Here is a 15,418-nt window from a genome sequence, read left to right as displayed (position 1 = left end):
TTAAATATTTGATTATTACTGATGTTTTTATTAACACTCCTGACCATGTCTTTGGCTGAATATATACCTACATTTCTGTTGTTGAATACATACCTACATTTCTGTTAGGTATGTACCAGGAGAGGTATTGCAGCCAAATCATTTTCCAAAATGGGAGTGCCAATAGGTAGTGCCAGGCTGTACCCACCACTAGTTTATAAAAGTTCTAGTTGCTCTATATCCTAGCCAACAGTAGGTATTTTTAGTTTTCTTTATCTTTAATTTTATCTGTTCTATTAGAAGTGTATCTAATTGTATTTCTCCACTTGTATTGATAGATATAGTATTATATACATATCCAAATAATACAAAACAAACATTCTTAATAACAGAGGTAAAATATTTTATGGAAGCATCTCTATACATCATATATTGACTGCAAAATGGGACAATCATGGCATATTTCAAAAACCTACAATAAAGACTTCTAATACTTTCTAAGGGTATATTTTTTTCTATTTGATTACAATCAAGGTGTGACATTGGATACCATTTCCATGGGATACATGGAAAGGGACATCAAAAGATCAGTTTTATTGTTATATATTTCAATTTTAAAAGTTAGGCTGACAATTTTTTAACCAACTTGGAATATTTCATGCAATCTTTCTATTCCTTTTAATAGCATCAGTTCCACCTTCCAGTGTCATTGTCTATACCCCTGTTTTATTTACCTAAGTCCCAAGACTGTGGACACACTGTACCTTTGCATAGCCCTCCTGGTTATACAACCATTTTCATGTTAGCAGCTCTCTCTGTGTAGCCCACTGTGTCTTTCCTAGTGTCTCTTCCCTCCCCTCCTTTCAGTTTTGGTTATTCTTGACAAACCTTTTTCTCGGGACACTCTCATAAACAGCAGTTTACAAGCTGCTATTGTGCAATTTTTTTTGAAATGACATTGTTAAAGACTGAATTGAGGGATTAGTTTAAAATGTTGCAAAATAACAATGCCAGATTATAATATGGAAATCTTCTGTGCTTTTTTAAATGATTTTGCCAATATAGGTAGGTAGCTGGTAAAGATGCCACTATTAAGACTCAAATGGTCTGCCAGTGGCCTTTATATTCTCTGGAGTCGGAAGGGCTTCACAGGGACCGCAGTTCCACCTCAGTTCCTAGCAGATAAACCCTTAGGGATGACAAGACACAGGAAGATCAAGAATAAGTAGACCTTTATGACCCACAGCAAGGCATGCAGCACAGCCGACTGCACCTGGCTTCACCCGCACATCAGTATTGAAAAGCTCTGCAGCTGCTGTGGCATTACTCTCCCAATGGTGGATCTCTTTAAAATTTTAACTTGAAATTTCATAATAAGTACTAATTTTAAGAACATTTTAACATGTTTATTGTCCATCTGAAAAATTCTTCTGTGAATTGCCTATTAAATTATAATACCATTTTTCTAGTGGGTTGTCTTTTTATACTTATTTGTAGGATTTGTTGTTATATTCCAGATGCCACTTCTTCTTCTTGTCATGTGCATTACAAATATTGTGTCCAATTCTGTAGCTTGACTTTTAACTCTTTAAATATTGTATTTTGATGAACTGAAGTTTTTTTATTTAATGAACCACAAATTGTTAATATTTTATCTTATAGTTAGTCTGCCTGCTTAAGAAATTTTTACTTGTGATAGTCAACAAAATATTCTTCTAGTTTTCTTTTAGACAATTATTGTTTTATATTTAGCATTTATTTCTGATCCACTTGGGATACATTTTTGTAAGGTGTGCGTTAATGCTCTAGATTCATTTTTTTTCCTACCTGGATGTCCAATTGATCTAGAAATATTAATTGGAAATATATTCTTTTCCAACTGTGCTACAAAGTTGCCTTTCATAATACAAGCAACCATACATATACAATGTGTTAGCCCAGTAAGCCTAAAACCACAAGAGATAAATCTGTAGCCTGACAAATCAAGTTTATTGGCCCATGGCATTAATACAAAGTGCACACCAGAGGACTAGGAGAGCATATCGTCAAACAAGGAAAAGACAGAGGCATTATAAGATTTGGAGGACAGGTGAAATTTAGGGGGTTTTTAAACAAAGAAGGGTTTGAAAGTCTCAAACAAAAGAAGTATATTGGACAAATGAGTCAATATCAATTATGAAATACAAAATAGACCCAGGAAGATATTTCATTTAAAATAAAATTAATATATATGTGAAAAGTGTCCAGGACCTTTTATCTGAAATTCTGAACTAGGGTTTTAATTCATGACTGCTTCTCTGTGCCAGAGTGACTTAGTTCCTCAAAGCAAGCATGTATTGTTTTATTCTTATGAATATAATTTTAAATATCAAGTTTTCTGATAGCCTATGATATTAGAGAACAGATTACTTCCATGATTAAGAATGTATTTGTCGCTCATAGAAGGAGATTGTAATAATATCTTACAACTGCAGCATGTCCTTGAGGAAAATAATGTTCTGTGTAAATGTACACCTTGATTTATCTGTGTCTGTTATTCCAGCTTAGTGACTGACTTTTCAATCCAATCTTATTTTTATTTCTTTCCTTCTTCCTGACAGCTCACTAATAAATGTGCAGTAATGGGCAGATCATATTCAATGTATTCAGGTATGCAGGGAAAAACATTGTACTCTGTTGTGAAGACTGTAATTTGTATCATATTATCTTCATAAATAGTAATTTGCTAACAAAATCAGTATAATTCTGATATACTTTAGTTAAAGGTAGATATTAACAATATGTGAGAGCATCTGTATCTGGTCCAGAGGTAATTCATGTCAGATATTTTATGTATTCATAATATTTTAAATAAATAGAACACTTATGTTAATATAATTATGTGAGAATAGGGTTAAAGATGAACAACTATATGATTTTGCTTATGGTTTAAACATATACATATAATTATAAAAATATTATTTAATATAAGTTTTCCATATTTATACTGGTCAATGGAAGAAGAAAAGTTTAATGGTCTTTGATCAGGAACAAGTGATACATTAAATTTATCCTAAGGTTGGTTTTATCGTTAGCATGTGGCCTTTTGTATATTATCATAAAATAAATTAGTAGAGAGACACAGCATCTCAAAAACCTATGATTTGGCATTTCTGCTCACCAAGTAGGCTGCTGTTTTACTGTACTTATGGTTCTTGGAAGTCACAAAAGGATACTATAAAAACAAAACTAAACTAAAAAAACAGTAAAGACACAGATGTAGAGAACAAATGTATGGACATCAAGGGGGGAAAGTGGGGGGGAGGGGGATGTGTGATGGGATGTTGGGATTGACATATATACACCAATATGTATAAAATGGATAACTAATAAGAACCTGCTGTATAAATAAATAAATAAAATTAAATTAAAAAAAAATTAAACAACTCATTTATAGAAGAAAATCTCTAATCTTATTTCTTATTGAGATGACCTGGGCTATCCTTCTACAGATACCAGAGTCAGAATGTTATTTTCTATTATGATAACTTTAGCTCCAGTAGTGTAATCAGTTAGTGTGTGGCACGTCTATTATGATAACTTTAGTTACCCCTGTGGAGATAAGTTTCATATTTTTGCACAAATAAAGTTGGTCAAAAATGGCATTACCTGACAGATAAAGTTTTGATTAATTGTATGTCACTTCAATATGATGATACAATGATTGGTTAAAATAAGCTATTTATTTTAAAATTCATATATTTTCAAGTAAAGCTTGAGTAAATGCAAAAAAAAAAATTAACCATGTTCTTCTCATTTTTTGTTAGTGCATAGAATAAATAGCTTGTTAATAGGTCACCATTACAGCACAATAGTCTGTAGAAATGTTTAAAATAATAATGTTGAGATAGTAAAATTATTACCACATTGTGGCTGGTGATTGGATGGAGGAAGTAATAGAATAGCAGAATCTATAAGGCTTGTTCTGTGCTTTTATGGAGAGAGAAATGTGATTCTCATTCTCAAGAACAGAAAGTTTGGACAGCAATCTTTGTTGGATTAATCTACCTTGTAATGAAAACATAGAGTTGGTGTTCTAATAGTAAGAGGTTTAAAAATTCCAGTAATTTATATGGTAGATGGTCTTACTGATTAGAAATTATCTGACTCTCATTCTATCCTATGTTTTGTCTCCTATTCTGACAAAAACTTGGACTGAGATGGTGAATTTTTTTCCAGTAACCTCAAAGTCCTGATCTACAGCTAGAGACTCAAAAACAGAACAAGTATTTAGATTTTTTGATGCCTTTGGATTTTCCACCAATTGACTTTGATCATTCCTTGGGAATATTGCTTTAGAATGAGCAGTGACCTATGGTTCCTAACAGTAAATCCATGAATCATCCACGTGTAAAGAAAACTAGGGTCCCATATTATCTTCAAAACCTCTCCTGTTAAAATATATTTTAATGAGAGTCTGCCTCTCTGTTGTTTCTCTAAACATACTATCTGACTCATTCTTACAGGTATAAGTTATTTTATGCAATCAATGTGTTTATAAAACAATTTGTGTAAGAATAGAAAGCTCAGAAATGAACCAACATTTATATAGTCAATTAATCTATGACAAAGGAGGCAAGAATATACAATGGGGAAAAGACAACCTCTTAAATAAATGATAATGGGAAAACTGGACAGCTACATGCAAAAGAATCAAACTGGACTACCCTCTCACACAGTGTACAAAAATAAACTTAAAATGGATTAAGGACTTAAATATAAGACCTGAAACCATAACACTTCCAGAAGAAAACACAGGCAGAATGCTCTTTGACATCAGTCTTAGCAATATTTTTGGAGGATATGTCTCCTCAGGCAATGGAAACAAAAGCAAAAATAATCAAGTGGGACTACATCAAGCTAAAAGCTTTTGCATACCAAAGGAAACTATCAACAAAACAAAAAGACAGCAGCCTACTAAATGGGAAGGGTTAATATACAAATTATACAAAGAACTCATACAACTCAACATCAGAAAACCAAACAACCAAAAATAAAAAATGGGCAGGGGGTCTGAATTGACATTTTTCTAAAGAAGACAAACAATGGCCAACAGGTACATGAAAAGATGCTCAACATCACTAATCATCAGGGAAGTGCAAATCAAAACCACAGTGAGCTATTACCCCACACTGTCAGAATGGCTGTCATCAAAAAGACCACAAATAACAAATGTTGACCAGGATGCGGAGAAAGAGGAACCCTCATGAACTGCTGATGGGAATGTGAATTGGTGCAGGCACTGTGGAAAACAGTATGGGGGTTACTAAAAAAATTAAAAGTAGAACTACCATATGATCCAACAATTCCACTTCTGGGTATTTATCCAAAGAAAACAAGAACACTAATTTAAAAAGATATATGCACCCCAGTGTTCATTGCAGCATTACTTACAATAGCCAAGATATGGAAGCAACCTAAGGGTCCATCGATAGATAAATGGATAAAGGAGATGTGATACACACTCACCGCCCCCACCCCACCCCCCACACACAGAGGAATATAAATAAACCATAAAAAAACAATGAAATGTTACCATTTGCAACAATATGGATGGACCTAAAGGGTATTAGGCTAAGTGAAATAAGTCAGACAGAAAAACACAAATACTGTATGATTTCACTTATATGTGAAATCTAAAAAAACAAAACAATCAACAAACATAAAACAGAAAGAGAGTCATAGATACAGAGAATAAAGAGCAGGTTGCTAGAGGGTAGGGAGTTGGGAGGAGGGGAGAAATAGGTGGAGTAAAGAGGTACAAATTTCAAGTTACAAAATAAATGAGTCACAATTATGAAATGTACAGTGTGGAGAATATAGTCAATAATGTAATGTCTTTTGTACGGTGACAGATGGTAACTTGATTGATCATGGTGATCATTTTATAATGTATAGAAATATCATCAGGAACTAACATAATGTTGTAGGTCTATTATACTTCAAAAACAAACAAATTTATGTGTAATTAATATTTGGGTGAATTTGATAATATTAAGAAGGAATTATATGGTCTAAACCCTTACTGGAAAATTATTAATCCATTTGAAATGTTAAATGTAATGTATCAGATTTTAAAGAGAGAAAACAATCTCCTAATTTTTTCACTGGTTATATATTTTATGCAGAGAATAATTCTATATGGTATTTTTTGTAAGTGAAAATGAAAAAGCCAAGAAAAGTCAATATAATTTTGATGAAAAATAAGAAGTGGGTGGACTTCTGTTAAGACATTACAAAACTATAATAACTACATAATTGCTATTGGTACAAGGATAAACGAAAAGACTAGAAGTAGTTACATGAAAAGCAACAATCTGGGTAGTGTTGAAGTGGTGTATCAGCTCAACAGTGTATTTTGTTATATAAACTGACCTCAGTTCCTAAACATAACCAAAGAGCAGCTGTTGGTTCCCAAACCATGATTCTTAGGTCATAGATGATGCCACCGGATTGCTGTGTCAGAGATCTGCAATGCAGATTGGACAGCAGCCCTCAAATTGTACCACAATATGGGCTGGTGATTTCTCAGTCATATATGCTTGGCTGAAAGAATACTGCCAGATACAAGTTTTTGTCATTATAGTTCAGCTTCTAATATTGCCAGTTGAGGAGATAATGTTTCCTTAAGAATACATCCTAGGAGGAGCTTCAAGATGGCGGAAGAGTAGGACGCGGAGATCACCTTCCTCCCCACAAATACATCAGAAATACATCTACATGTGGAACAACTCCTACAGAACACCTACTGAATGCTGGCAGAAGACCTCAGACCTCCCAAAAGGCAAGAAACTCCCCCACGTACCTGGGTAGGGCAAAAGAAAAAGGAAAAAACAGAGACAAAAGAATAGGGACGGGACCCGCACCAGTGGTAGGGAGCTTTGAAGGAGGAAAGATTTCCACACACTAGGAAGCCCCTTCGCGGGTGGAGACTGCGGGTGGTGGAGGGGGGGAGCTTCGGAGTCACGGAGGAGAGCGCAGCAACAGGGATGCGGAGGGCAAAGCGGAGAGATTCCCACACAGAGATCGGTGCCGACCAGCACTCACCGGTCCGAGAGGCTTGTCTGCTCAACCGCCGGGTGGGCGGGGGCTGGGAGCTGAGGCTTGGGCTTCGGAGGTCGGATCCCAGGGAAAGGACTGGGGTTGGCTGCGTGAACACAGCCTGAAGGGGGCTAGTGCGCCACAGCTAGCCGGGAGGTAGTCCGGGAAAAGGTCTGGAGCTGCCGAAGAGGCAAGAGACTTTTTCTTGCCTCTTTGTTTCCTGGTGCACGAGAGGGGATTAAGAGCGCCGCTTAAAGGAGCTCCAAAAACGGGCTCGAGCCGCGGCTATCAGCGCAGACCGCAGAGACGGGCGCGAGCCGCAGCTAAAAGCGCAGACCACAGAGACGGGCATGAGACACTAAGGCTGCTGCTGCCGCCACCAAGAAGCCTGTGTGTGAGCACAGGTTACTATCCACACCCCACTTCCGGGTAGCCTGTGCAGCCCGCCGCTGCCAGGGTCCCGTGATCCAGGCACAACGTCCCTGGGAGAACGCACGCAATGTCACACCGGCCTCTGCCGCCGCAGGCTTGCCCCGCACTCCGTAACACTCCCTCCCGCTGGCCTGAGTGAGCCAGAGCCGCCGAAGCAGCTGCTCCTTTAACCCCGTCCTGTCTGAGCGAAGAACAGATGCCCTCAGGTGACGTACACGCAGAGGCAGGGCCAAATCCAAAGCTGAAACCCGGGAGCTGTGCAATCAAAGAAGACAAAGGGAAATTTCTCCCAGCAGCCTCAGGAGCAGCGGATTAAATCTCCACAATCAACTTGATGTACCTGCATCTGTGGAATACCTGAATAGACAACGAATCATCCCAAATTGAGGAGATGGACTTCGGGAGCAACGATATATATATATATATATTTTTTCCCCCTTTTTCTATTTTTGTGAGTGTGTATGTGTATGCTTCTGTGTCTGATTTTGTCTGTATAGCTTTGCTTTTACCATTTATCCTAGGGTTCTGTCTGTCCGTTTTTTTATGTTTTTTTTTATTACTTAAAATTTTTTTTCTTAATAATTATTTCTTATTTTAATTATTTTATTTTATTTTATCTCCTTCTTTTTTTCTTTCTTTCTTTTTTTCCTCCCTTTAGTTCTGAGCAGTGTGGAGGACAGGCTCTTGGTGCTCCAGCCCAGTGTCAGGGCTGTTCCTCTGAGGTGGGAGAGACAAGTTCAGGACACTGGTCCACAAGAGACCTCCCAGCTCCATGTAATATCAAACGACGAAAATCTGCCGGTGATCTCCATCTCAATGCCAAGACCCAGCTCCACTCAATGACCAGCAAGCTACAGTGCTGGGCACCCTATGCCAAACAACTAGCAGGACAGCAAAACAACCCCATCCATTAGCACAGAGGCTGCCTAAGATCATAGTAAGGCCACAGACACTCAAAACACACAACCAGATGTGGACCTGCCCACCAAGAAGACAAGATGCAACCTCATCCACCAGAGCATGGACATTAGTCCCCTCCACCAGGAAGCCTACAAACCCACTGAACCAAACTTAGCCACTGAGGACAGACACCAAAAACAATGGGAACTACGAACCTGCAGCCTGCGGAAAGCAGACCCCAAACACAGTAAGTTAAACAAACTGAGAAGACAGAGAAACACACAGCAGATGAAGGAGCAAGGCAAAAAACCCACCAGACATAACAAATGAAGAGGAAATAGGCAGTCTACCTGGAAAAAAATTCAGAATAATGATATTAAAGATGATCCAAAATCTTGGAAATAGAATGGAGAAAATACAAGAAACGTTTTAACAAGGACCTAGTAGAACTAAAGAGCAAACAGTGATGAACAGCACAATAAATGAAATTAAAACTTCTCTAGAAGGGATCAATAGCAGAATAACTATGGCAGAAGAACAGATAAGTGACCTGGAAGATAAAATAGTGGAAATAACTACTGCAGAGCAGAATAAAGAAAAAAGAATGAAAAGAATTGAGGACAAGTCTCAGAGACCTTTGGGACAACATTAAATGCACCAACATTCGAATTATAGGGGTCCCAGAAGAAGAAGAGAAAAGGAAAGGGACTGAGAAAATATTTGAAGAGATTATAGTTGAAAACCTCGTAATATGGGAAAGGAAATAGTTAATCAAGTCCAGGAAGCACAGAGAGTCCCATACAGGATAAATCCAAGGAGAAACATGCCAAGACACATATTAATCAAACTATCAAAAAGTAAATACAAGGAAAACATATTAAAAGCAGCAAGAGGACTTCCCTGGTGGTGCAGTGGTTGAGAGTCCGCCTGCCAATGCAGGGGACACGGGTTCGTGCCCCAGTCCAGGAAGATCCCACATGCCGCGGAGCAGCTAGGCCAGTGAGCCATGGCCACTGATCCTGTGCATCCAGAGCCTGTGCTCCACAACAGGAGAGGCCACAACAGTGAGAGGCCTGTGTACCGCAAAAAAAAAAAAAAAAAAAAAAAAGCAGCAAGGGAAAAACAACAAATAACACACAAGGGAATCCCCATAAGGTTAACAGCTGATCTTTCAGCAGAAACTCTGCAAGCCAGAAGGGAATGGCAGGACATATATAAAGTGATAAAAGAGATAAACCTACAACCAAGACCTTGCCCTCTAGGGGCAAGACGGGAATAAAGATGCAGACCTACTAGAGAATGGACTTGAGGATATGGAGAGGGGGAAGGGTATGCTGGGACAAGGTGAGAGAGTGGCATGGATGTATATACACTACCAAACGTAAAATAGATAGCTAGTGGGAAGCAGCCTCATAGAACAGGGAGATCAGCTCAGTGCTTTGTGAACACATAGAGAGGTGGGATAGGGAGGGTGGGAGGGAGGGAGATGCAAGAGGGAAGAGGTATGGGGACATATGTATAACTGATTCACTTTGTTATAAAGCAGAAATCAACACACCATTGTAAAGCAATTATACTCCAATAAAGATGCTAAAAAAAAAGAGAATACATCCTAAGAGCCCCAGCTTAGTTGGATGCTTGGGCTCTGCTTCAGAATTGGATGGTTGATAGAAAAAATATATAAACTACTTCTGCTTCCCTTTTCATGTTTCAGCAAGTGTGGTGTATAGTTTGGCCATTTGCCCTTAGTTTACTGATATATTTGATGATATTTTAAAAATCATTTTATTTATAAAATTTGAGGTACACAATTCGTAATATTATACAAAGAACTTGTACCAAAAATATAGCCAATAGAAAAAGTCTAATATATGAACAGGTATTTCACAGAGGAAGAAACACATATGGTCAACAGAGCTATAAAATAATGGTCAACATTATTGGTGACAAATTATATGTAAATCTAGATGACCATGTGAAACCATCATACGTAATTCATATGGCAAAAAAGTAATAATATTGCAAATATCAAGACTTTGAGAGGATTCAAATTCATAGGATCTCTTGTATATTGACAGTGGGAATATATCTGGCATGGCTACTTTGGAAAGCAGTAAGAAATTATCTCATATTTCTGAACATTCACATATCCTACAAGTTCAATCCTTCCTATATATTAACAATAGTCTCACACATTGTGTTATTTTAGGTCCCCTCAGATGTCAACCGAAGATAAGTGTTCAAACACATGTGCTATATTTGAGGTGTGATCCTTAGAAACCTGAGTAGTGGAGTGTAGAATTAAGACAGGAAAGGGAAGCCCACAAATAAATGATGCATTATCAAGGAAGTTACAACCGTAGTTAAATGAGGATTTATTTCTCTAGAGAAGTCTAGGAGTCTATATAAAACTCTAGAGCACAGATCCCAGAAACATCTCAAGTGAGAGGCATGGGAAATGGCTATTTATACATCACCTTTCAGAGGTTGTTGTTTGAGAGATGCTCTCTGCTCTGCTGTGTACGTGGACAGAGAGTCTCCTGCTTCCAGAGGAAGTCTTTACAAATAAAAAAGTAAAATATATATTCTTCCTGATGGTGATGTAGAGAAAATAAGTCTATGAAGGGGAGCTGGGAGTGCTGCGATTTTCAATTTTAAATAGGGTAGTCAGTGAAGTATTCCTCTCAGAAGTGACATTTGAACAGAGACATGAAGAAGGGGAAGGAGTGAGCCATGAAGGATCTGAGAGTAAGTGGCCCTAGGCAGAGGTTATAGAAAGTTGACCTGAGGTTACATAGTTCTAAGAATGACAAAATGACACACATATGAGTATAACAGGAGCAAGGGAGGAAGATGCATTTAGGAGAAAAAGGAATCCGGAACTTTTGGATGTTTGAGCATAGCACTGACACAGTCATGTTTAAGGTTTAAAAGGAACACTCTGGCTGCTCTGTAGTGGGGAAGAACGAACATTCAGGAAGCTAGTGTAATAATTCCGGAAGAAATTATATTGACTTGTACCAAAGTGGTAGTGGTAAAATTGGGGGAAAGTAGTTTGATTATAGACATATTTTAGAAGGAGGAGCATGAAGGGGCTGTCTTTAGGTAGGAGCATGGACAACATATCCATTATAATGGAAACTAAAGTGAAGTGGAGGGATACAGGTGCTGAAAGTGAGTGAAGGTGGGGGCAGGGAGAGGGAGGAAAGTTAGGAGGTATATGAATTTTCCCTTCTATTTTCCCAATGAAATGTGAAACAAACTTATTAGCTGATGGTGAAAAATGTGAAAGATGTTTTAAAGTATGGGGGAGAGAAGGAAGTTATAAAACGATTTCTAACAGTGCTGAAAGATTTAATGGGTTAGAGCAGTGCTTCTTAGAGTATCTATGGTGAAGTGCAAGTTTTTGTTTGTTTTTAATTTCCAGTTTCTCATGGACACCTAAGATGCAATAAAAATGAATTATTTGGAAAATGAAATAAAAAGCGTGCAGCATACAAATCCACTTTTTATTATTAGATTCAACAGACATTATTACTCCGTCAAATTGCTATAACGTTTTATAAAGGCTGCCTGTTGATTTCTCTACTTATTTTTTAAATAAATTTATTATTTATTTATTTTTGCCTGTGTTGGGTCTTCGTTGCTGCTCGGGCTTTCTCTAGTTGTGGCGAGCGGGGCCTACTCTTCGTTGTGGTGCGTGGGCTTCCCATTGCGGTGGCTTCTTTTATTGCAGAGTACGGGCTCTAGGCACTCAGGCTTCAGTAGTTGTGTCGTGTGGGCTCAGTTGTTGTGGCGCATGGGCTTAGTTGCTCTACGGCATGTGGGATATTCCTGGACTAGGGCTCCAACCCGTGTCCCCTGCATTGGCAGATGGATTCTTAACCACTGTGTCACCAGGGAAGCCCCTCTCTACTTATTTTTATATAATACCAGGTTATAGAGGTGTGGAAGGATTGGTAGGTGGATTAAAATTCCCCTTGACATTATGAATTTTAAATATAAGTGTACTTTGAAATGTTTCATACGTTTACATACTATTAACGACCATAATCTTTGGTGATCAGTATGATAAATATATATGTCAAAAAATCTTTACAGTATTTGATATTGCATTTCTGTTTCTAGGACTCATGTAACTGAATGAAGATAAATGTATGCAGAATTTTGTTCATTACATTGTGGATCTTAAACGTATAATATTTTAGAAAGATAAATCAGTCATACAATAGTTTCACTATGAATTGTATATTGTATCACTATTTCATAAACAAAGTATGCAAGAAGTTTTTTAAAAGTTCATGTTAGCAGTGTTAAAAAAGCAATTTGAAAAAAAAACTGTATTTAATATAATCCCCTTTTTATAACTAGCTCATAATACATATTCAGAAATTTTTTAAAAGTGCTTTATGATAAACAGGTGATCTCTGTGATTTGAGATTTGAAGTCAATTGATATTTTTAATTTCTCAAATATTACATTTAATATTGCAATATTCATGTTTTAACATTGCTTCAACAACACAGTTATATACATTAATGGTAAACACATATTGTAGTAAAATTCTTATTTTTTCATAAAACTGTTTCTAAACTGCACATTAGTAAAACAAGAAATCCTTTTCTGTTTTACTGTTCACATTAGTAAAACAAGAAGCTACAGGAAGTGCTAAAATATTAAAAGTACAATTATGTGAAAAAACAAATTTCTTTTTTTAATGATTCAACTATTTCCTAAAAAATTAATATCAGATGCATTTAGTGAGGATTTTCATCTTTCATAATAACATGGGTTCTGATCTCTATAATAATCCTTTTGCAGTACAGGAAAATTTGCTTTGCTATCATTAAAACCTTAAGGCACTCGAACTGACCTGGAAAAGGGTAAATGTAAAAAATAAAAATCAATTAACTTTAATATTAGTTTTTTCATGTCTTGAAAGATTTTTCCCTTTGTTTACTTCTTAAGAAGTGTAATATAAATATAGAAAGACATAGGAGAAATGAGAATTCAGATACAAAGAACATAGGAAGGACACCTGAAAATGAAAAGCGTTAATAAGAATCAAGATAAGAATGGTTTACATAATTGATAACTAAGGAGGAAATGAAAACCAATCTCCAGAGGGCAAAATTTGTTGTTTATTTTTAGTTAAACGGCCTTATTGTGTACCACCTTACTTAACCAAACTCTAATCTTTCTTTCAAACATGATAACATTTTTAAAAACTGATAAAATCAAGATTCACAGTGATTAGGTAAATTTCCTACAATCATATAGCTGGCAAGTGATAAGCTGCACATCAAAACTAGTACTGTATTAATTCATTGCTAGACCTATTAGCCTTTGCTCAATACTCTAATGGGAAAGCAGTAATGGTAGGTTTAAACCCAACCAATGGTAGAAGGTTATTTTTAAATAGCTAATAATTATAACAACAAAAATGACTTCCATTTATTAAGCACGTAAAAATAATAAGCACATTCTAGGTGTTATATATACTTAAGTAATTTAATCATCAGAAAAGCACAGAGTTAGTGCTATTACTTGCATTTTGTAGATATTAAAACTGAGTCATTGAGAAGTTAAGTTATTCAAACCAAAGTTAACCTAGATTTAAACATAATTAAATTAATTAGATCAAATAAGCCAGACTGTGCTCACTTCAGCAGCACATATACTAAAATTGGAACAATACAGATAAGATTAGCATGGCCCCTAAACAAGGATAACGTAAATTTGTGAAGCATTCCATATTTTAACTGTATAGCACAGGGAATGTTATCCAATATCTTGTAATAACCTATGATGGAATATAATCTACAAAAAAAAATTACTATACTATATACCTGAAATTAATGCAATATTGTAAGTCAATTAAAAAAAAAAAAAAAGGCCAGACTTAAAACAAAGGTCTGACTCCAGAGCCCATACTTTTCTTAACTGCCTAATGTTGGTTCTGCAAGTATGGATGGTTAATTTCAGGTCCATAAGTGAGGTAGATGAGACACATGTGGAAATGTTGCCATACATACTTATAAAATTAGTATATTACTTATTCATTTTTATTACTGTTTTATGTAATTTATATTGATTTTCATGTAAAATGATTGTTATCAATTTACTTTTAAAGGGGTGCTGGTATGAAACAGCCCTATAAATGCTCTTCAATATAACTTTGATAATTAGTAGTACTATATATCTTTATAACATAAATGCAATTTTTCAACATATCTTTAGCTATGTGGTTCAGCATTGAAACCCACAGAAGTTAAATTTAATGTTTACATCCCCAAAATGAGAAGGTACAGCAAGTCCAGTAATATATGTTTTCTTTAGGACAAAATAGCAATAAAGAATCTAATATTTTATTAAAGAAAGTGTATTAATAATTAGCTTTATAGAAACACTGTTTAAATGATAAGGATTTTTATTTAAACAATTTAACAAGTATGTATACATTTGAATGGTAGCATGAAGAGCTCTGTTCTTCAGTGAAAGAAGTATAATTGGTTAAAACTATTTTTAAAAATTAAGGTCTCCAGATATTTCCATAAGTGTATACAACAAATATATAAACATTTATTGAAGGATATCTAAAACATAAAGGAATAGCAAGAGTCTGTATCATTTGAAACACAGTTCACACCTCCTCTCTCATTCTCAGCTCAGAATACTAGAAAATCCAATCCAAGAAGGTGTAACCAAACATGTAAGTCGTCCTCTTTCTCTAGCTTAAAGTTGAGAGCTATATTATCACCCTGAGAATTGCAGGTTGCCAGCATTTCATACACATGTGCTCTGCTCCTCAGATCCAGTTTCAAAGCCTAAATTCCTAGAGAGTATGATCAAAAGATTAGGGGTTTTGTTCTTCCACTAATTCCGCACTGATAGAATAGTGGCTTTACCTCAGGCATGGCACACCAAAACTGTTGTCCATCCAGCTGTCCTCACTCCAGCTTGCTTACAGGACAATGAATGAAATTGAACCTTTATTTTATACAAAATTTAAGTCAAAAACCTAAAT

The 15,418-nt window shown here is 36.2% G+C and overlaps 1 non-coding gene across 1 annotated transcript; it reads left to right on the top strand.

Annotated features, from left to right (window-relative positions):
• The first annotated feature begins 14,047 nt into the window (after window positions 1-14,047).
• LOC115848591 (U6 spliceosomal RNA) lies at window positions 14,048-14,152 on the top strand. Its single transcript, XR_004037754.1, has one exon. It is a non-coding gene; the product is annotated as a U6 spliceosomal RNA (small nuclear RNA).
• Window positions 14,153-15,418: the final 1,266 nt, after the last annotated feature.

The sequence above is a fragment of the Globicephala melas genome, chromosome 3 (assembly GCF_963455315.2).
Source record: "Globicephala melas chromosome 3, mGloMel1.2, whole genome shotgun sequence".
Lineage (NCBI taxonomy): Eukaryota > Metazoa > Chordata > Mammalia > Artiodactyla > Delphinidae > Globicephala > Globicephala melas.
Note: the sequence above shows the minus strand (reverse complement) of the source record. Positions and strands in the feature narration are given on the sequence as shown.